The sequence below is a fragment of the Scylla paramamosain genome, chromosome 17 (genome assembly GCF_035594125.1).
Source record: "Scylla paramamosain isolate STU-SP2022 chromosome 17, ASM3559412v1, whole genome shotgun sequence".
In the NCBI taxonomy this organism is placed as follows: Eukaryota; Metazoa; Arthropoda; class Malacostraca; order Decapoda; family Portunidae; genus Scylla; species Scylla paramamosain.
Window position 1 is genome coordinate 2,692,213 of NC_087167.1, and position 22,788 is coordinate 2,715,000.

Below are 22,788 nucleotides of genomic sequence, written 5' to 3' on the forward strand. Positions count from 1 at the left end.
CGGGAGAGAGAGAGAGAGAGTGAGAGAGAGAGAGAGAGAGAGAGAGAGAGAGAGAGAGAGAGAGAGAGAGAGAGAGAGAGAGAGAGAGAGAGAGAGAGCATAAAAAATCAACCGCTTATCGTTCGTAATTATCAAAAAAAAAAAAAAAACCAACCGCGTATCGTTCGTAATTCTCACAGATAAAATCATTAAAGAACACCCATGCTTCATCATCACGTACAAACTCAGAGATAACACAGACTTTCCAACCCCTCCACACCAATGAAAAAAAAAAAAAAACAGAATCTTCATTTCACATCACCATCCTTACAAACCACCACACTTAACTGACCATTCAACAACCCACCAAGAAACCAAAACAGAACTTACCAGCTTAGACGCGGCCTCAGTAGTGGCGAGGAGCAGTTTCCGTTGAGGGTCATGCGTTTGTGTTGATTAGCCAGCTTTGGCAGGTGAGTGAGGTACTAGGGCACAGGTGGCGCTGGGTGGGTCGGTGCTGCCGCCGCTTATCTCCTCCTCCCGTCCTCCCCACACACCCCCACACCCAGAACTCGACTCGAGGTGTCTGCGGGGACTCGTCGGCTGGTTTTTGCGGCCCACAGCCAAGGGTGGACGACCGTGGCTTTGTTGGACGACCCTCCCTTGTCCCAGCTCCCTCTCCTTGCCTCCCTCCCTCCCTTCTTCCAACTCTCCCCACCAAGATCCGTGTCCCTCACTCCTTTCCTTGCGCTCTCTCTCTCTCTCTCTCTCTCTCTCTCTCTCTCTCTCTCTCTCTCTCTCTCTCTCTCTCTCTCTGTCGTTTGGTAGTTTGTTGTCCTGTTTTTTTTCTTTCTTTTTTGATTTATTTATTAATTTTTTTCGGTCTACCAGTTTTGTCTGATTTTTGTGTGTGTGTGTGTGTGTGTGTGTGTGTGTCTGCACGTGCACGTGTCTATTTGTCTGTTTGTACGTATTCCTGTCTGTTTGTCTCTGTCTATCGATGTCGGTCTGTCTATTTCCAAGCCTTTCTTTTTATGTGTTTGTCTGTCTTACACACGCGTGCGACCGCATACACACACACACACACACACACACACACACACACACACACACACACACACACACACACATTATGCATATACAAGTTTTCTTGGCCACAGATCCATCTACCGTATACAGTAATTTGGACTTAAGGAAAGACATCTGACTATCATTTCCTATCAGGTGTGTTAGAGGGCAAATGCACACAATGTAACATCTGAAGGAAACCCAGAGTAGTGGATACGATCATACGACGAGCAGCGGCCTTGTCCTGGGACTCTGCAAACACCCAGAAGTGGCCTCAGATGTGACAGATACGGAAATCATCGGGTAAAATGTATGGTTAAGGCAGAAGACTTTTACACAATGCACATCCATCCCTTTACTCGGGCAGGACAGTAACTGCTCGTTTATCAGTGAAAAAATTCTGAGTATCTTGAGCGAGGTACGAACCCCATGCAGGCCTGTCAGGACAATACTGCTGTGCTAGCGAGTGGTGTGTGTGTGTGTGTGTGTGTGTGTGTGTGTGTGCAGCATTCCTCTTGCTGTCCACCACTACAGCTTCCCACGCGATGCTCAACCCCTGAAGTGAAGTGGTTCGTCTTCTTTTCCAACCTGTAATTACATCTTTCGAGGGTGGTGATTGAAACTTAGGTATAAAAAGAGTTATTGTATTCGAACACTCTTTCAGTCCTTTCTTTATATATACCTGAGTCAGCCATCTTTGCCATCGATTAATTGATTCGATCTCTTAAGTGTTTGGAGTTTTCTCTCAAGTATACCCAAACAGAAGTGAAGCTGCACCACCTTACAGCATCTCATCAGTTACCCCACGTGCTGCCTTCACTCCACAATCCACTTTCAATATACGAATTTTAGGCAAAAACTTATTCTCTCAATTTTGGCCAAAGCATTTAATTGAAAGGAGATATAGATAGCCGGTAAGCACAGACAGTTATTCTGACCTGATGCATAATACTTCGTTTGCCGAGTAAGCTGCTCATGTTGCTCCATCCACCCTCCTCTTCAGTCTCTCGTGGCCTAGCAAAATAAGGCAAGGGCGTGGCACAGCCTACCAACCACACCATCAACAGACGCACGACGCGGGGAACGAAAACCTTGTACTCATGCACTGCTCTGCTGCCGCTGATGCCTCCCATTGTCTGCTGCGAAGATGAATGGTCCTGCAAGCCTGTGCTCATCACGCTATCAAATCCCCCTCATTAACATGCCGGGGATGTGCATATCAGTGAGTTGTTACTGGGGGGACGCTACAGGTGTGCGGGAGGCTGCAGGAATGAGCTGGGGGCTGAGGCCAGGTGGTCTATAGTGGGGAGCCTAGGGAGGGAGACAAGGTTAGGGGAGGGAGGTAGGCAAGGTTGGGGGTAAGAGGCAGGACGAGAAGGAAGGGCTGAGGAGATTGTGAAGGCTAAAATGAATGGAAATAGCTGGCAGGATGACAAAAATAATGGCCTAAGAGGCAGGATTTATTAAAGGTCACGAAGAGGGTATAGAGGAAGGCGATGGAGGTTAGAAAAGAGGCAGTGACAATGTGACGAATCAGGAAGGAGCAGCAGGATTGACATTGCCATTTAAGACGGCATGAGCAATGCGAAACCTACTACCAGGCTGATAGGATTCCGGCTGAGGACGCCACCCTCAGACCAGGCGGTTGGCTACCTTCTACAAGGCCCGCCGCTGTATGAAACATCATTAGCAAGCGTAACACCTCTTGCGAGAGCGCCTCAGGCTTTTGGAACGGACACAGGCTCTATGCCCGCCCCTCCAGCCTGGTGGGAGATTAGTACCGCATCCACACCGTATACCTCTGATTAAAGCCATGAATGTCTGGATTTCTGGCAGGAAGAGCCCTGCCGTGCCCCCAGCGGGCCGTCACCCTGGAAACACCATCATGACTACTGTATCCCAGGCAAAGTGGGTTTGGCACTGGACTCAGCAAATCATGCCAACGGCCCCCACCCAAACGGGTAGAGAACCCGAAAGGGCAGGAAGACTCCGGATCAGAGAGGCTGTTAAGGGAACCGAAGCCTGGCCCCATTACTCTACGACCGTATGACAAGGGAGGATGGAATATTGTCCAGCTCCCCGCCTCACGTTCGTCTCGTGGGGAAGCACTTTAGCCGAGGAACCAATCCCGAAAGGGTTTGTTCCCTTGTTACCAACGGGCGCCACGTGAAGGCAGACTTCCCCTGTAACTAAGTCTCAAGTAGGGTTTTCAGATCACATAGGGAGGTGCGACACACCGTCACACCGAGGCCCTACAGGAGTCATAGTTAATTCAGGGACAGGGAACAAAGGGTGGCACGGAGGGAAGGAGAAAAAATATCACCTGTCCCTACCGTCTGTCTGTCGTAGTTTTATTCGTCCATATTATACAAAAACTCGGAAGGATAATTGAGCGGTGGAATTAATCCCTGGCGAGGGTGAATTATTCATGAAGTGACCCGCAGCAGGGAGCACATTGATGAGGCATTAGGAGTCTCCTGTCCCTCCTGCCTCATGCATGGATGTCCTTTCCTTCATCCTAACAAATCCGTCTCACGCTGGGTGGCTTTGTGGAATTTGCAGATGTTCGGCTCGCATCTCAACCTTACGAGCTCAATTTTGATTCTTGTCAGTATCTCGACTGGGGAGGCAGAGCTGTCATTACACTGGCCAGCGTTGTATGACCTCACTGCTACGACGCCATAATTCAATTTACAATGTTCTCAGTCCACCTTAACATAAAGAACTGCATCTATATTGGTCTCGAATCTGCTTACCAAAAGTGTAAGATCCAACGATTAAATTTAAAAAGATAATGTTAATATAGTTGTTGCTACACAATGCAAACGATCAATAAAGTCGAGTCTGTCACTGTAACTTGAGAACACATTCCAGATCCAAGAGCGACATTGCCTCGGCCAGTACCACACGTGGCGGCCAAATCTATGAGAAGGAACGCTATCTGCTTGACCCTTCACCTTCACCTTCAGAGTAACCCTCGCCCACCCTTGATTATAAGTGGAAAATGGAGGATCAAGATGCGGGGAGGCTGAGCCAGCAACGGAGGCTGACCTTAAGTAAAGAAAATACACAAGGAGTAAGATTCTATTCTTCCTGTGAATAAAAGAAAAATACAGGTGTAATAAGATTCCTTTCATCTCTCGATCTCTTGTTTTCGGTTTTGTCAAAAGAAAATGTATGCGAAGGAGGACAGCAACAAACTAGAAGAATGTTGTAACGAAATTAATTAGACGTTAATATCTGTTTTGGTAAAAGTTCCAGGGAAAAAAAAAGTAATTTAAATATTCAAAAGTTAGGAGTTGGCACGAGACTCGCCTCGCCCTCAGCCTGAGTTGAGAGAGAGAGAGAGAGAGAGAGAGAGAGAGAGAGAGAGAGAGAGAGAGAGAGAGAGAGAGAGAGAGAGAGAGAGAGAGAGATGCAGGGAAGGGGGATTAACCTGAGCCGTATTAGAAGTAACTTCACCGGACATTGGAACAGTTACTTGCCTTTTATTAACATTTATCCACCTTGATTCTTTGTGTTCATTCAAATTTAGATGGAGTAAAATTGTCATTATCGTCACCCATTTGCATTATCGTTTTCTTTTTTCTGCCCCTGCGTGGCCATTGCCCGGGTAACCACAGTATCCATATCTATGCTGGTATGTCTTATTCACTCGATGAAGGAGCAACACCTGGCCCTGCGGGAGAGCATTAACAAACCACATATTGTTTTTTTCTATCACCTGGAAATGAATAATGTACGATTCCGGGGAACATTTGCGTTGAGTTTGTATATGATTAGATCTTTTCGGAATGTTGCACACGAGTTTACATAAGACGCTTGTGAGGGTTGACAGACCTCAACAGAAATGAAGGGTTGTCCAAGGTTTGCAGATTACTGTTATTACTACTACTACTACTGCTGCTACTACTACTACTACTACTCGTACAACTACTGCTGTTACTACTACTATTACTATTACTACTACTACTACTACTACTACTACTACTACTACTACTACTACTACTACTAATAATAATAATAATAATAATAATAATAATAATAATAATAGTAATGATAATAATAATAATAATAATAATAATAATAATAATAATAATAATAATAATACCTTTGACTTAGTCCGCTCTCCACATGCAAAGGACAAGAAGAAAGGATGAGTCCCATAGTACTACACACCCCATTCCCTAAGGAACTTTCTCATGCAGAGGATACCAACAGTTACCCAAATAAGAGTTGTGGGATAACTGTTTCTTGCAGATTGTGAATAGAAGGAAAAATGTTTACTTGATAATCAGACCTTGAATTTTGCTTATCATCAAAATGTGGCACCTACTCAGTGTTTGTCTGGGGAAATTGTTCTTGTGTAAACCAGAACTCTGTCATTACCTTAAGTTCATTGTTGTGCATCCTAAAGGTTATGTAAACAGTGAACCAAGAATTTAGTCTTCAGAAAGGATGATTGTACGCAGTATCAATGAGTAAATGACAGTGAATAAATCAGTTTGAGATTATAGAAAGAAAAAAAAAACGTAATTGTTCCCGTTCAAATCAGTAGGCAATGTGCTTAAGACAACCGTTTAGACTTCCCAAACACGCGCACCTATACACGTGCTGGCCCTTACACACCGTCCCCTCACGCCAGGGCTGCATGAGCGGGCCACCCTCGCCACCACCAGCCAGGTCACGACCACACCGGATTTTGTGGCTTGTCATATTTTTTGGCCTTTCCGCCCACGAGGGAGTTCAAGCGAGTTCAGGGCCGCTGGGAGAAGGCAGGCAATATTGGAGGAGAGGAGAGTGAGAGGGGAGGGAGTTTGCTAGCAAGCGAGAAGTGGGGGAAGAAGTGAGGGTTTGGCCGACTCTTTCCCACCACTTCAGTATATCGAAAAACTCTATGAGGCTGCCAAGGCTGGAGGTGCTTGGCTGCAGGCGACAAAGCAGTGTTGTTCTGAGGTTTATTCTCCTGAGTGATGCAAAAAAGAGGCCACGGTGGGCTGCGAAAAAAAAATCTTGGGTGTTTATCGAGGAGTAAATGGCAGGTGCAACAGGTACGCGGGAAGAAGGGAGTGTCAGCCTCTGCCGCGCTCATGCAACTCCTAACGATGAAATGATACGTGCACATGAGAAAGTGAGCAAAAGTGATATGCAAAAATATGTAAAAATATGTGCGTAAGATACCCTAAAATATCAGTTTTTATTTGTCAGTACAGTTACAGGAAAATTGTAAAAGAAAGTGTGTGTGTGTGTGTGTGTGTGTGTGTGTGTGTGTGTGTGTGTGTGTGTGTGTGTGTGTGTGTGTATGGTGCTTTCCAGTTTTACGGTCTTATCCGCTTGCCATCTTAACGCAACGATCACCTGGTGGCAGTTCCCGGTGCTGGAGGAGGTGATGCTGGTGGTGGAGGTAGTGGAGAAGATAATGATGGTATAGCTGATGGTATAGGTGCTTTAGGTGACGAGGGTGGTGTTGTGCCTCGTCCTTGCCAACCCCTCATGTGCTCACCTCTCATGCTGAGTCTCCCCTTGACACCATCCTCTGAGAGTCGTTTGCTTCTCACTCCCTTCCATTACCTTCAGATTCTGTCCAAGATAACCAGACCGGACATAATTCTTACACTGGCTCTCGGTGTATTGGATAATAATCTTAATTACCGAGAAAGTGGCGGTTTGCTGTTACTCATGGCAGTTGATAAAGAACTAGTCTGCGTATTTTATATTGTTAATGACGACCAGTAGTGTTGCTTGTAATACTGCAAAGGGAATGGCTGTGGGTAATGCCAAACAGTAGCTAATGGCGTTATTATTGGTGTTGGGTTTAGGTTGTGAAGTCATTGCGACGTGTGGCTGTGAGTCTGTGTACGTTTAAGTGTGAGACTGCGAGGTTGCAAGGTAATGAAGCAGCGAGACTTATGAGGCTGCTGGGAGGATACAATCGTGGTCTGGAGTCGAATAACCTGCTCTCACTTGCACTCTTTTATGTTTTACCTCAGTTTTTCCTCCTCAGATCCAGTGTTATTCTCCTTTCAAAACTTGACAGTGTAACAGATCAGAGGATTTCATGTTGTGGAAAGTCGCTAATTGCAATAAAAGTGAGTGTCTTTACTATTGACCATGACCGTATATAGTATCCTGATAGTAGAACAGAGATGAGAGTAGATGCAACATTATCCTTTCGTCATCCACCTCAAGTCCAGCAGCAGCTCAATTATACTTAATTCGTAAATTGTGCAGTTGGCTTAGTAAGTGTTGCCATGTCGAAAACAAAATCAAGCAATTATTTCCACCTCTTATATCCCCAATTCTTCAGAGCTCTCAGTATAAAACAGTTCATGAATCCTTATATGATTATTATTCTATTTTGTAGACATGAAATTCACTTGACTTGCTGACATCACAAACAAGACTCGCTTCTTTTAGTTCATTTTTTTTTTCATGGTAAACAGTTTTGATTACTGTGTGCGCGTAAAAACTTTATGATCTGAGTTACTTCTATTACCGAACCAATGAACTGGGAGACTTTATGTACGTACTGGCATTGATAAGCTCGCCTCACCAGGTTGTTGTTCATTTATTCATTTATTCACTGTAGTCAATTAATTTTCCCTTCTGATGTGAGCACAAGGCCGAAGTTAATTGTATGTGGTGAGTTATTTGCGGTCAGCCCAGATCAGGACAGGTTTCATCTGAGTGAGGCCTCTGTTCCTCCCCTCCCATTTCGCCCTTCACTACTGCTCACCTCCTCACTTTGTCATCTCATGGTTTATCTAACCCCTTCTCCCCCTCTGCTCCTCATCCTCCAGTGTTGTCTTAATTCCCATCTTCCCTCCCCCTCACCTCATCCTGTCCTGGCAATGACCATTCACTAATGAGATTCATGCCTCTTTTGCCTTAGTTTTTCTTTAATTCTTTTCCTTCGTAGTGAATCTAAAAATGTGATTTTAGTAAATACATGAAAGGCGATGGAATACTGGTCCACTGAGGCTTTCAGTTCAACGCCTCCTAGGAATGAATGAACGGTCGAGGTTAGTCTTCAACACGAGTCTCATCTGGCCGTGCGTGCAGGACCTCCTCCCGCACCCCAAGTCAGGACTCGTAAGGATATGCAGGCACTCCCAGTACTGAGACCGAGGCGTGCTGCGTGTGTGTGTGTGTGTGTGTGTGTGTGTGCGAACGCGCGAGATGCCAGTCCTCCACCTCTCACTCAGAATCAAGCAGGAAGAGAATAAATATTTTTGCATAGTTTATAGAGTTGTCTTCATCACGACAACGAAGACAAGGAGAGGTGGAGGACTGTGGCTACACGAGTTCAAGAGAGAGAGAGAGAGAGAGAGAGAGAGAGAGAGAGAGAGAGAGAGAGAGAGAGAGAGAGAGAGAATTCAAGCCTCACGAACCACCAGTCTGATAAGTTCCCTCTCCACCGCCATCGACAGTGTGGGTTGTTACGTTCTGCAATACCAATCCGCAGAACCCTCGATGGAAAGAAGAAGGAAGAAGAGAATCAAGAATTACAGTTGTGATTCCTTTTGCAGAGGAGGAGGATTTGACCTCTGGTGGGCTGTTGGGTCAAGGGCAAGAGCTTGGACTTCACCTTATCACAGGGAACGCAAGAAGTATGTTGACTACAAACATCTCGACCCTGAAATGAACACCAATTTATTTCCAGCCTACAAATTAAGGAAGCCCGCCGTTCACGTACCGGAGATCCCACGAGAGGAAACGAAGATAAAGTAATGCTGGGACAGAGGAAAGCTGCATAGAGACCAGGGATAGGCAGGGAGGGAGATCCGTGTTCCTCTCAGTTCCAGGGAGGACCAGTTAATGCAATGACAGAAGAGAGACGGCTGGGAACTGAAGCACCACCGCATTAATCACGGCTCTTTGGTGTACCTGCATTAGCCGTGGCCCTTGTTCCGGCTGATTGAGTCTTCATTGTCTTGGGAAGGAGGAAAAGGAGGAACAGAAAAAGGAAAAGGAGAAACTGAGAAGTAAGAAGATAAGAGAGGGAGGAATTGGTGAAGGGGGTAAGTTTTATGGGGAAGAGGTCAGGGACAGGCGATGGAGAGATGGAGGAAATTCTTCTTAATGAATAAGGAAGAAATCAAGCGATCAGAATAAGGAAGAAAAGCCGTCAGAATATGCAACTGTCATGCCCAAGGTGATAAAAGAAGGTAGTGTTGGCAACCACAGCGTAAAAACTATAGTAAATTCCGGAGCGGCAATGGTGGAAAGAACAAAAAACGACGGACAAGGAGGAAGAAAATTGAACATCATTAATTTACCAAGGAAATTTCTCCTTAGTCATACAAGAAAACAATATTATCCTACAGTAATTCACTCCCTTGAATTTAAGAAAAATTGTTATCTTAAGCTTTTTTGCCCTACTATCAACAATAATGTTTTTGGCGAGTTATTTCTCAGTTTTTTTTTTTCTCCCATCCTACTCATCCATCCTTAACCTGTGTGTTTCTCAGCCTTTATGATCGACCCTAGCGGTGCGAGGCCAAAGGTTGCAGCACTGAGCACTGAACCTCCGTTCTTTCTCAACAACATGTGAACTGAAATAGACTATGAACCACTCTAAAATAAACCCCACGTCATCCACTCACAAAGGAACACAAAGGAACACAAAGGAACACATTCATACTCCGTGTCGCGGCCCTGCATCACCATCGCTGGGACTCCGTGACTGCAGCCTCTCACTTTGTCCTTATAACTCGCATACCTCTCACAGGAAACCTCTTCATTATTAACACAATTTTAAGCGTGTAATGTTGCACGATATTTGCCTTATGCTGTCAGTTTTGTACAGAGTAAAATATATTTCGTGGATTGCTCGGCCTCGGGTGGAAGTGGGCGAGGTGTTGGTGCTCCTTAAACAAGCACTTTGTGACCTCCGACCCTGAACAAACCCACCCAATCCCTTGACCTCCTCAGCAAACTTTGGAGACCTCTCACTGCACGGTGACTAATCTTAATGTATGGCACTGATGGGGTTATGGCCCCGCCGCAAAAATACTTGTACCATCAAGAGTTTGCTCAAGCAGAAACCTTCATCTCCAGTGGTCTTCTTAATACAGTTTTCTTTTTCCGCGTGAGTTGGCTAAGGGGAAGTCGGGCAGCCAGGGTAGGAAGTTGAAAGCGAGATATTTGAGCTGCCAAGTACACACAGAATTCCTTGTCCAAGCACACAAGAGCACAAGAATTACAGCTATACTCGTACATACGGGAAGGTGCAAGAAGTCACTAAGAGGCCTGCGTGGATGGTGGTGACCCGCTTGCCTTCCGCATGCCGAAGTGGTGTCACAGTAGCCAGGATGCGACGCTGAGTTGAGTCGGACGTGCTGTGAGGAACGTGGCTCTCGCTGCGCTGCGTAAGGCGTGAAAGTGATAATCGAGAGTTAAAGAGAGTGAGGGTGAGGTGCGCCGCGACCGTGGACTGGCATAATGGCATCGCAGGCGGCCGGGCTGAGGATGGCGCCACCCCTGCCGTACAGTCGCCATCACCTTCACGCTTATCTGAGGCGTCGGCATCTTTGAGGAGCACATTGGTATTCGTGGCCACCCTTACAGATAGAGGTGTTGTCTCTTGTCCACACTTGTTGATCTCAGTGGCTGAAACCTGCACCACACCTACTGCAGACGCGACAGCCACCACACCTACCTCCTTGCAGCCTGATCTCTCCCCGCCACTCCCATCACCCCGCCTCGGGAGTCACTCTGGCGGCTTAAAAGGAAGCGTCGTCATTCATCATACTGAGAACTGCGATGGCTTCTCCTGCACTCACTCACGGTCACCTCGAGGCTCTCTGCACCCTTCTTCAGGAAACTTCACCGGTATAGTTTGTGTCTGACCACTTGTTTTGGAATAATTCGTCAAGGTGCTTACGAATACTTCAGTGATCTGTTAAATAGTGGTAGTAATGTATGCAAGCTAGTATACATGTTATTTATTTTGGGTATACAACTGTTATGTTTATTAGTGAGTCGTAAATCATTATTATTATTATTATTATTATTATTATTATTATTATTATTATTATTGTTATTATTATTATTACTGTTATTACTGCTTCTTGTTGTTATTGTTGTTGTTCTTGTTGTTGATGTTGTTGTTGTTATCGTTGTTATTGTTGTTGCTGTTGTTACTTTAATTATTGCACACACACACACACACACACACACACACACACACACACACACACACACACACACACACACACACACACACACACACACAGACACACACACACACACCAAGCAGTGTCTTACAACTTATGAATCCTTCCTTTAACGTGTTTTTTATCTTTTTTTTCCAGGTAAGGGTGTCCTGCCGCCTTGTGTATACCAGTGCACCAGGTAGGTCACTTAAGTATATGTAGAGTGAACAGCACGGGCCTGGAGTTCGGTGCCTCATTATCATTATCGTCTAACACACGAGTACTTGCCTCACTACTAATGGGGTTGCGTGTTCCATGTAGTGAAGGCCGAAAATAATGCAAGGTAAAGGAACTGAGATGCCATTATGTAAGAAAAGTGCGGTGTAGTGAAAGTTAACTCCATTTACATTATGAAAATTTTTTTGATAATTTTAGGCATTATTTCTTTACTTTTCTTTTCTCTATCAGGTTGTAAGATTTTTTTTTTTTCAACAACAGTTAATTTCACAGTCGTGAAGGGATAGCGAGTAGTGACCAAGGCTTGCATCTTTGCCGTGGAGTGGAGCAGTGAACGGGCAACTCAGGCATGAACCGATACTTTATTTTGCCATGTGTCGCAATGCGAACTTTCCTTGCCATGGAAATTCATGAAACCGCTTTGTGAAGATACCATCTCTCATTCCGGCGTGTCACGCAGCTGACCTCTGACCTGGCTCAGGCCTCGGTCAACCTGCACGACTCCTTTTAAAACTCGAGCAAACCCCGCCGTGTTGTGGGGGCAAACACGGCGCACGCTGAGCATTACGGGGCGCGGAGTGTGCTGGCTGGGGGGGTGTTGGCTCGCCGCTGGAACCTGATGGTATAAGGAAAGATGTATTTTTCAATAAAGTTTGTTTCTGGAACAGCATGAAGATTTATGTGCTTCCCGTAAATATAACGTTTCTCTGTACTCTCATCTTAAGCGGGATCTTTTTTTGTCCTCAAAAAGTGTTTCCATGGCTCAGGAATTTATCTTTCGACACTCACCTAGAGGAATGTGGCTGATGGAGGAGAAAGGGGAGACACTCAGCTGAAGAAAGGTGATGGCTTGCGGAGAAAAAAAGAGACAAACAAACAGACAGCCGCAAGTCGGAAAGAACAAAGACGTCTGCCCGTCACCTTACTCACCCTGTCCTCGAGGAATGTCGGGGGCGGGAAGCTGCATGAAATTCGGAAAGTCGTGAATGATTTTCAGGCCTAACTTATGTGTCGTGGGTCAGTGGCCGAGGCGGGGACGGTGTCTTTGTGGCGGTGACGGGTGGGAGGGAAATGTGAGGCTTGGCATGACTTCCAGGGTAAAGGCACATTCACTGTGTTGGTGGCGGTAGTGGTGGTGGTTGTGGTGGCTTTGGTGAGGCCAAGGCATTCTATACAAAAAATATCTTGCTATTAAATCTGGGGAACATGAAGGGTATTACACGCTGCTTAGGGGCGCAGTGATGGGCGTCCACCTCGCCTTGCTTGGGACTTACCGACTGGAGTTAAAATCCTTATCCATCACGTCGTTGATAATGTTACCGCCTTTCCTCCCGGCGGCTGAGGTAATTCACCTGACGAAAAAAACATAAATATTAAAAAGAACATAAGAAACTGCAGTCTTCTTCAGAATATCGTTCAGGAGTTTAAAAATGGTGATGACGATTACTTTACGATTTTCTGATTGGCAATCCCACCAGTTCCTCCTGATGACGTAGAGTGAAGCAGATGTAGCGGGCGGTGGCTTGATACCCTGCACAACTCCCGCCAGAAAGCCAAGCCGCGCCGCAGCCTCGCCGGCACACTCGCGCCGCTTCAATGTCCTCTGGCGGATTGCTGTGCACGCCTAATCCTATTTTCAAGCGAGTTAAGCTGAAACTGCCGCCTGTAGGGTTGACCTGACCATCAGCATGATATTTTACGGGTGCGAAGAGTCACGTTCACTGTCAGCTGTGTGGAAGGAAACATATGAATTTGTTTTCTTTTTTTTAACTTTAAAGTAGGTCATCAGATGGAGAGAGAGAGAGAGAGAGAGAGAGAGAGAGAGAGAGAGAGAGAGAGAGAGAGAGAGAGAGAAACTATGCCGTCTACAGTCTGTATGTCATAAATAGAAAGCAGCAGAGGCCTATCAAGTTCATATTGGTAAACATGCACGCAGACAAATAAATAGATAAAGAGAGAAAGAAAACTTACAAGAATATACCTCAATAAAAAGTTTTAGTTGTGTGCACGGTGGAGCGTTGCCTCAATGCCCTGCCCTTAGTTTCACACTGATAGGACAAGGAGGCTTCATCTTTGCACATTCCGGCATCTCTCTTCCTTACCTGTAGCCAGCCAGCTAAGGAACAGTTTGCTGTGTTAACACGACCCACCCGCGATCCGCGTGGCATCAGCATGGGCGGAGGTGCAGCAGCGAGCACACCCTAACGTGACCTGTGTCGCCTATGAACCCCTTTTTTTTATTTCAGTCCTAACCTTCCCCTAAAAAGTATTACCGTCCCACCTGATCAAGCAGTCACTCCTACACGCCCCTCCCTCCTTCCTCTCAGCGCCTGCATACAGATGACGCGGCCGTAACACCAGGGACGGGAGGAGCCACACCAGCGGCGTGGTGGCGAGGCGGACCATTGATATAAGAGGCACGGGCAGGAGAATGATGCGGCAAGAAATCCTGTTACAAAGTATAGGTTACGATTTTTTCTATCTTCTATCAGCATGATTCAAGTAGCCGAGGAGCTCACTTATCCCCGGCACTGATATTGTTATTGCTATTATTAATATTATTACCATGGCGTTATTACCTAGAATTGTCCTATTGTCTTATTAACTTAGATAACTGGACTGTGTTGTATGTATTACTTTTTTTTGTGGAGCACCTTCCTGAGAAACACTTAGAGGGTAGGGATGCTGGTGCTGGCCGGCAGGAGGGCATCAGGACTCCTTCCCTTCACCATGCTGGTATTTCCGCCGCCGCCACTCCCAACGTGCCGCGGGGCCGCCCTGATGCTTAGACACAGTATGGGACCGACTCAGTCTGAAGCCACGATTTTTTTTACTCTAGATAACAGGGTGCCGGGATTCTTGTTGACCGGTTTGGCAATCTCTACACACCGTCGGGAGCTGCTGGGCGCCATACACGGCCGGCCTAGCTGCGACTAACCCTACAGTCACCCTCTAAACTTGCAGGTGTTAGCTACTCCTAGTGGAAAAGTCTTGCGTCACCAGAAACAATTTCCTCATGAAAGCCACTGACCTTCTCGCGCCCGCCCATGCAGTGACCTTTGTTTTCGCTCACGCGCGCTGTGTTCCTTGTAGACTTTGCTTACACAAGGATGATATTTTCTATTGCGTTAGTAACCTGCTGTCGATCGCCCTGTCTTTGTACCTTCTACATGCGTACTATAGCTAGTTGTTACGATAGTAATTACATCAACAGCAACAACAACAACAACAACAACAACTACTACTACTACTACTATTACTACTACTACTACTACTACTACTACTTTTACTACTACCACCACCTCCAATAATGACAAAAACAACCTCCACCACCAAACTATCCCATGCAAGAATACTAACAAAATATCCCCAATAGCAACGCATGGGGACAATGACGGAACAAATAGTAGTAGCATCATAAAAAAAAAAAAAAAACTAATACGACAAGGAAGATGGAAGAGCCGAATGGTGGGTGGAAGGTGACAGCCATATTAGGGTAGCTGGCAGGGGTCGGGGGAGGGATAGGAGGGAGGAAGCGGAGGGAGAAGAGAAGGAAGGAAGGATGAGTGGTCTGCGATGAGGCGGAGGAGCGATGTGTAGGGATCAACATGCCCGACTGAGAAATAGTTAAGACATGGATACGCACCGCCGGAAATAAAAACAAACGACGAAGAGTAAGAGGCGTGACAATAAACGTAGGTAAAGAAAAAGTGCAAAGTCGGGCAGTGTTCGTGATGGAATGGCACGGGAGAGGCTGAGTTGGATTGAAAAGAGGTGTTGAAAGCCGCTGAGTAAGAGGCGAGAGTGTGCTCATGGGAAGGGATGAGTGAGAGGGACGAGAGGGGGAGGTGAGCCGATGGAAATGCTGTTGCTGTTGCTGCTGCTGCTGAGAGGGGAGGGAGGAGGAGGAAGATAGTGAAGGCAGTACTGGTGAGAGGGGAGAGGGTGACTTGTGCGGAATATTAATGAGGTGCCCAGAGTCTCCAGTCATGGCTGGCCGCTGCATTGACCATCCCACACCTCTCCCTCTTCCTCCTCTTCCCTCTTCTCATGCCGTTCCCCTCTCCTCCTCCTCCTCCTCCTCCTCCAGCTGCTCTCCCTCTCTGTTCTGTACACTTTTCCTATGCAAACAGTTGGTGGTGTAAGAAAGAGAACACTTTCTTTGTCACTGTTATGGAAAAGTGAAGCAGTAACCTACATGATCACCTGCGTCGATTTTTTTTTTTTTTTTCTTATTTTACCTTGTTCAAAAGTCGAGGACACACAGTTGTCAACTCCCTCCACTCCTTCCTCTTCGGTCGCCTGTCCTCGTGTAGACCTTGCTTACCTGCTGCTGTACACTTGTTATACTCAGCACTGGCTTGGCATTCATCAGGAGCAGTGCGGCAATGATTTGTGTTATTTTAGAGGTTAATTTCAAACGTGTTCTTCATCTCGCCCACCTGTTTTTCACCTGATATTAGTACACATACATTTCTTCACAGTATGCTCACTTACCTAGCGTTCATTTGAGGCAAGACTGCGATCATTCCTGTAATTTTGTAAGATTTTCTCAACTAATAAATGTCCTCTGTCACTCGCCCATCTTTTCTTCATCTGATGTACTTACACGTCACTGTAATTCATGTATTCCACCATTTACGGAAACGAGTCATAATGTTCACGAGACTAAACTTAAAGAACAACTGTCTCAAAGATCTATCGCTGTGTGCTTCGTCCACCTCCGCTCACACTCACGTGGTAGAGGTCAAGTTACACAGGTGCTACTGGACTCGTCGGGGCACTTGACGGGGTGGCTCCCGGGCAGTTCGCGGGAGGCAGCTGGTCGTGGCGGTGGCGGTGGTGGTGGTGGTGATGGTGGGTGTGAGCGGCGGGCGGCTGGCGGCTGTTGGCGTGCTGGGTTAGTATGCTGAGAGTGTCGGTTGTTGCATTCCATCCTCCAACCGAAAGTTACTCAACGACCTTACCTGATAGGGCCTCCACCTCCACCTGCGCCTCCCCCCCAATCTCCCCAACGCACCTCTACTTGTCTTATTATCTCTCTCTCTCTCTCTCTCTCTCTCTCTCTCTCTCTCTCTCTCTCTCTCTCTCTCTCTCTCTCTCTCTCTCTCTCTCTCTCTCTCTCTCTCTCTCTCTCTCTCTCTCTCTCTCTCTCTCTCTCTCTCTCTGTGCCCTTGGTCTTTCTCTTCTCCCCTCTCATACACCCTCCCCTATCAGGTATTCTTTCTCCATCCCTCTCATTCCACATGACTTTCCGCTCCACCCACGCTCCACTACCCACTCCCCAAAGCCTCCACACCACTCCCAGGTCCCCACTTCCTCTCTCACTTACCAGGTTTTTCCTCCAACTCTTTTTTCTCCCCCTACAATTATCCTCCTCTTCTTTTTTCCCTTCCTGCAATCCATCTCCCTATTTCATGACATCCTCTTCCCGCTCTCTCCCCCACTCACGCCTCTTCTTTCCATTCTCAGTAGTGATCATATGCTGCTATTTTCTCGTCTTCTTATTCCATTACCAAAGTCTGGAATTCCATCTCTTGGATAAAGGCAGCGAAAGTCACTCATTAGTATCCTTCTTTTTTATGTAGATTGTTGTAGTTTTATTATGGCAAGGGAAAAAAAATACTAGAAGAACGTCGAGCACAAGTAAACCTCAGAAACATAATGGAGGAGGTGAAATTACTTTATAAATAGTCTTGGGTTGGGTGTGCGTCTTCGCCTTGAGAGAAACTTCAGTATCCTCTTCAGTTTGAGAGTCGTGTCGTGGTGATGGCTGGGCTGCAGGGGGGAGGCTGAGGTCCGGAAGGTTGTACGTAGGATGCTGTGTTCAACTCCCACCCCCACTCTGTCATTCCAGGAAATACCACGCAGCGTCCCGGAATGAAGTCACCACAAAGGAGAGAGATAATGTCTGTAAAGGGAAGATGAATTTTGCACTGACATACCAATTGTTTTACTTGTTGGTTTGTTTCATTACGTGCATTACATAATATAGAGTTGTTTTGGGAGAGAGAGAGAGAGAGAGAGAGAGAGAGAGATTGTGTAGGCTCTTCATGTTATTCTTCCCTTTGTCTTGTGCAGCGGTTCCCTCGTGCCCTCAGCGTGTGATGCACTGGAAGGTACTCGTGCAGTCCGTCCATTCACGCTCACCCCGCTCCCTCCAACACTTGCCTCACGTCACTGTGTACTTCGTCCTCTCTCAATATTTTCACCATTCTTATTTTTATATCCTTTTATCGGTATTTTTTTCCCTGTGTGTGTGTGTGTGTGTGTGTGGGTGGATGGATGGATGTTATATCTTCTTCGACTGATTTCTTTGGCCTTCAAAGAATTCTTTTATTCGTTTCTTTTAATACTTATTCAACTTTGCATTCTGATTTGTCCTAGTTGCAAGTTTTTCCAAGCCCGTTTATCATTATTTTTCTTGAAGCATTGCTAGATCATTTTTCGCTAAATTACCTACAACTTTAAGAAATTAGGTATTTTTGATGGGTTCCACAGTATCTTTTATAGTGTTGTAGCTAATATACCTGTTCTCTCTTCTATTACTTGTGTCCACGTCAACAATTTTCACAGTACTCTGAATTCTCGCAAAGATCGATCATAGCAGAAAGTTTTCTTTTTTAATGTTAGCAGGTCAGCTCAACATCCTCTTCTCATAAACAAGTCCGTAGCTAAGTCCAGAATGCAGCTCAGCCACAGGTAGGGAAAGAGATAACCGGGGTCGTTGTTTTTATGGCATATTTATTTAAAGATAACGAGGAGGAAGGCCCCCTGAACCTTCACCGCCACCTCCACCGTCACTGGGGAGGGTCGGGCAGAGGTTAGTGTTGGGGGGTCGGGGTGAGGGGCATGCGTGGTGCGTCCGAAGTCAAGGTTAGCCAGGTCACGCTGCCCTACCTCTTCGCGGTACAAAGTGACGTCATCACAAAGGTAAACAAAAACAGGTACTCCGCGGTACGCTGGGCTGTTTTGACCCAATGGACCTGCCTTTCTTGGGCTGCAAGTTAGCGAATAGATAGATAAATAGGTGAGTGGTTGGGGTGCTGAAATAGATACAGGTAGATTGCTTGACTGAAGAACTTAAAGTGGACAGGTAGGTTGATAAATATGTAATGGGTAGATGAAAAATACAGAAAAGTAAATAGATTGCCAGACATAAATGTTTGAAATAAAAGTATAAATAGATAGGTAAATAACTGAGTAGGTGGGTAGATGTAACAGATACAGATGTCAAAGTTTGTTAGACATTTAATGGGCAAATCTGGAACTATATTGGTTCACTGGATTGGAATCTTCTCCTACTCCACTTCTTTTGAGAACAGGATCTTTCTCTCTCTTGAAACCTCTTGGGATCTTTGAACACACTCCTGTATAGTAGAAGAAAAATGAATGACCAGGTAATTAGAGATAAAGACAGATAAACGGTGAGAAATAGATGAATAGATGCAAACAGATAAATAAAAACAAAAACAGATAGATGGTGAGAAATAGATGTAAATATGCAAATAGACTCGCTCATACACACTGTAAATTAATTGTGCATATTCATGAACATCATTTCTCATATTTTGCAGCAGATGAAAATAAATTTTAATTATGAAGACGTCATCTCATGTTTATGTTCAGTGGCTGTAAATCATGTTTAAACAAGTCCATGTGGGAGTTTAATTTTCTCTCTCTCTCTCTCTCTCTCTCTCTCTCTCTCTCTCTCTCTCTCTCTCTCTCTCTCTCTCTCTCTCTCTCTCTCTCTCTCTCTCTCTCTCTCTCTCTCTCTCTCTCTCTCTCTCTCTCTCTCTCTCTCTCTCATCTCTCTCTCTCTCTCTCTCTCTCTCTCTCTCTCTCACACACACACACACACACACACACACACACACACACACTCACACACACACACACACACACACGCTACTCCTATCCATCACCAGTGTCGTGTTCTTTCTATTCCCTCTCACCTCTTCCATCCTTCCCTTTCTCTTTTACCCCGCCTCTCCTATTTTACGAGTATCTCACCGTAGCTTAAATATTACATACAAAATACTTCCATTCTCCTTACTACTTACTACTCTTTATATTATACAGTACTCCTTTGTGGCTCTCGAAGCAATCCCTTGTTTAGAGATAATAACTATATGTTGATTATATTTCGTTCTTTTCCTGGAGGGTTTTCTATATACAAATACATGTGCTATGGGGTGTTATTAAGCCAACATGATGTAGGGGCTGCGAGGAGATACGAATCCCCCTCCGGTAATTAAGAAACCCGGTGCTAACGAGTTCCCTTGATCTATAGAGTGTGTCCCCCTCCTTCTCGCCCTCCCTCTTTTTCTCGACCCATCGTGTCCCTCGTAAGACTTTTTTTTGAACACGACTCTACTGACACTTAAATATTGCCATGCTGGTTTTTGTTGGGGAGAGAATAAGTATTGCTGGTGTTTTTGCTGGGGAGTGATTGACTCTTAGACGCAACAATACCACGATTCTCAGATAGTAAAGGATGCTACTGTTTTTCTAACCACTGGCACTAAATGGAATGTGACTGGAACTGCTGACACATAAGTACTGTAATTTTGTTTTTTTGTAGAATGACCGACTCTTGGACTCAACAATATCACGATTATCAGATAGTGAAGGATTCATACCACTGCTTTTCTAACCACTGGAACTAAATGGAGCATAACTAGAACTAATGGAAATATGGCTGGAACGCAAGCATCAACACTAAATAGGTCACGCTTCTACCAACTAGTACACAACTAGACTATGACTGGAACATGACTGAAACGTGACCGGAATATGACTGAAGACGAGTAGATTATAACTCTCAAATAGCCAAGTAGCCCTTTCTAGCTGCTGAAATTAATTGCAACGCGACTGGAACATGACTGGAACACGACTAGAGCACGAGTCTTGGAGATACAGAAGTAGGCTATTGGTCCTCTATATCGCCTCTGATTTCTCCTGAACCAATGTTGCTACTGTCTGTGTGTCGCCTCAGCGTGTTCCCCTTTCACTCCACCTTACAATGCTTGAGTGTGATGCAGCCTCCCTAAGGAACTCCACCCAGGTTGTCCTTTTTTCTCTATTGTTGCATTTTGTAAGTAGTATTGTGGTGTGTCTTTAAAGGTCTTAGTACAAGGTTCGAAGCAGTGTGAGTTTGTATAAGTTGAGTGTCAATTTTCATACTAGTTTTGGCTTTTCTTTTCATGAATAATGTTTTCTCTGGTCTTTGTTGATGGTTGGAAATGTGAACACGTGCTGCTTCACACACACACACACACACACACACACACACACACAGACCTTGGTGGTTCCCTGACGGCACGTAGAAACAGTCGGTCCCGCAATGCTGCCTCACTGGTTGCTGTCAGCGCTTTCATCGTGACCCACGTGTCTTGTCACCCTATGATCAGTAATAGGGACCGACGTGACTGTATCGAGGTGATCTAGATTGGTTAGAAATATAAAACGTGGGTATTGCCTGCGGATGGAGAGGAACAAAATAAGGAGGGAAGTGTTGGTCGCCACGTGGTACAGCGGATGAGCTGAGATGGGACGACATTCTCTCTGGGTTAATGCGGAGTACTAAGGTGCCCTTGACGTCAGAGAACGCCATGAGAATCAGTAATGTGTCCTTAGTTTATTACAATTCTGCTATAATTTAGTAAGTACATTTTATTAGGACTTGGTTAGTGATAATGTATTGTGATGTTCACGTAAAATTTGATACTATTTACAAAGAAAGATCGAGGTTGTGAATAAATTGGATGGACAGTCGCTCCTGCACCTCCTCAAAACCAGTTCTTGAGGGGCAGAGGTGAGTGGCGAAAGGAACGCGGTGCAGCCAGAGTTATGCAGCCCTGTTATGGCCACCGCACTGGACGGTACAACAGTGGTCCGTGCTGCTGTAGTTGTCGGACAATAGTTTATTGGTTTGGATCGGACGACTAAGGTGTCATTAGTGGTGACAATGGCGGGGTTCACGGGGGCGGGTCCGTCAAGGGACATGAGAGGCAACTATGACGCTCCTCTGAATTTGGAGCCACAATGGCTGTGGGTGTGTTCTCTTTTGTCGGGCCGAAAATGGTGTCTGGTTTAACAAGTTTGGTTATCAGTTTAAGCCTGAAGCTGCTGACCTCCTGAGCTGGAGCACGAAAGTCGCGTCTCCAGCCTCACTAGGAATATCCTGCTGGGCCCATTGTACACGACTTTTTCTTGTTTAAGGAAGAAGAGTAAAGAGGAGATGGGCATCAGTCTTGTCCTAGTACACCACGGGATAGGGAGGAGAGGAAGAGGCGTTGGTGCAGGAGGTCCGGGAAGGAGCTTTGGCGTGGCCCTGACCTTGTCTGACCCTGGCGGATGGGTGGGGCTGGGTCGCGTACCCCCTGCCTCCAGACAGGGGGTGGCGGAGCAGCTCGGACACCGCCTTACATGGCGACTACGTGTTTCTAATTACTGACTTTGATTTATGTGCATGAAATAAATTAAACTAGAAACTGAGAGCAATATATTTAAGCATCTGTGGTTTGAGAGTAAGGACATAAAACGGATGCGTCTTCATGAAAATATTTTGTCAGCACTACGCAAAGAAACGTACAAAATAAAGGTACTTTTCTGTAACGTCTTGCAACCGACTACACTTGCATTTAAAGTTCTTCTCCTCTTGACCTTGGGTAAGTGCGGCCAGCAACGTAGCCTGTGTTCCACTGACCACTAACTCCTCTATCCTTCGTCACCGACATGTTTTCACCGGATACTGAAAAAAGAAAATAAATTCTTAGATTATAAGAGTAATTGCCTTTAAGATAAATTTAAAATGAAATATACATACATTTTTTTTTATTTCTTATAGCTGAATCCTTGTTATTTTGAACTGCCAAAGAATGTCCACGTGATTCTCTCTTGCCGAAGATGTGGTGTGTGATGAGAGGAGATGGGAGGCGGTCCTGGCTGCTGGTGGTGGTGTATGTGACGTCATGGTGACGGTTGACCGGGCCAGCAGACCGGACTAACGGGCCCACACCCACACCTCGCTGCCAACATTTAAATTCATTGAGCCCAACGGTGGGAACTCTGGATTCATATAAACGCAGACTGGAATATGAACTAAATTCTTCGCTACTGAACAAATACGAGGCGCCCAAAATCCTAGAAGTGTCCATTGATTCACCAGCTGTGTCTCCGGCGCCGCAGATTTGTCAGATTACGTGCGAAAAAAAAAAAAAAAAAAAAAAAAACACAAGTCATGTCAGCCCTTGTCCTGCAGACAGCAAAGGGCCACGTTTGCTGGACCTCGAGAAAAATACGAGCAAGGGCTGGGAGCGCTGTGGGTCAGGGTACCGGGGAG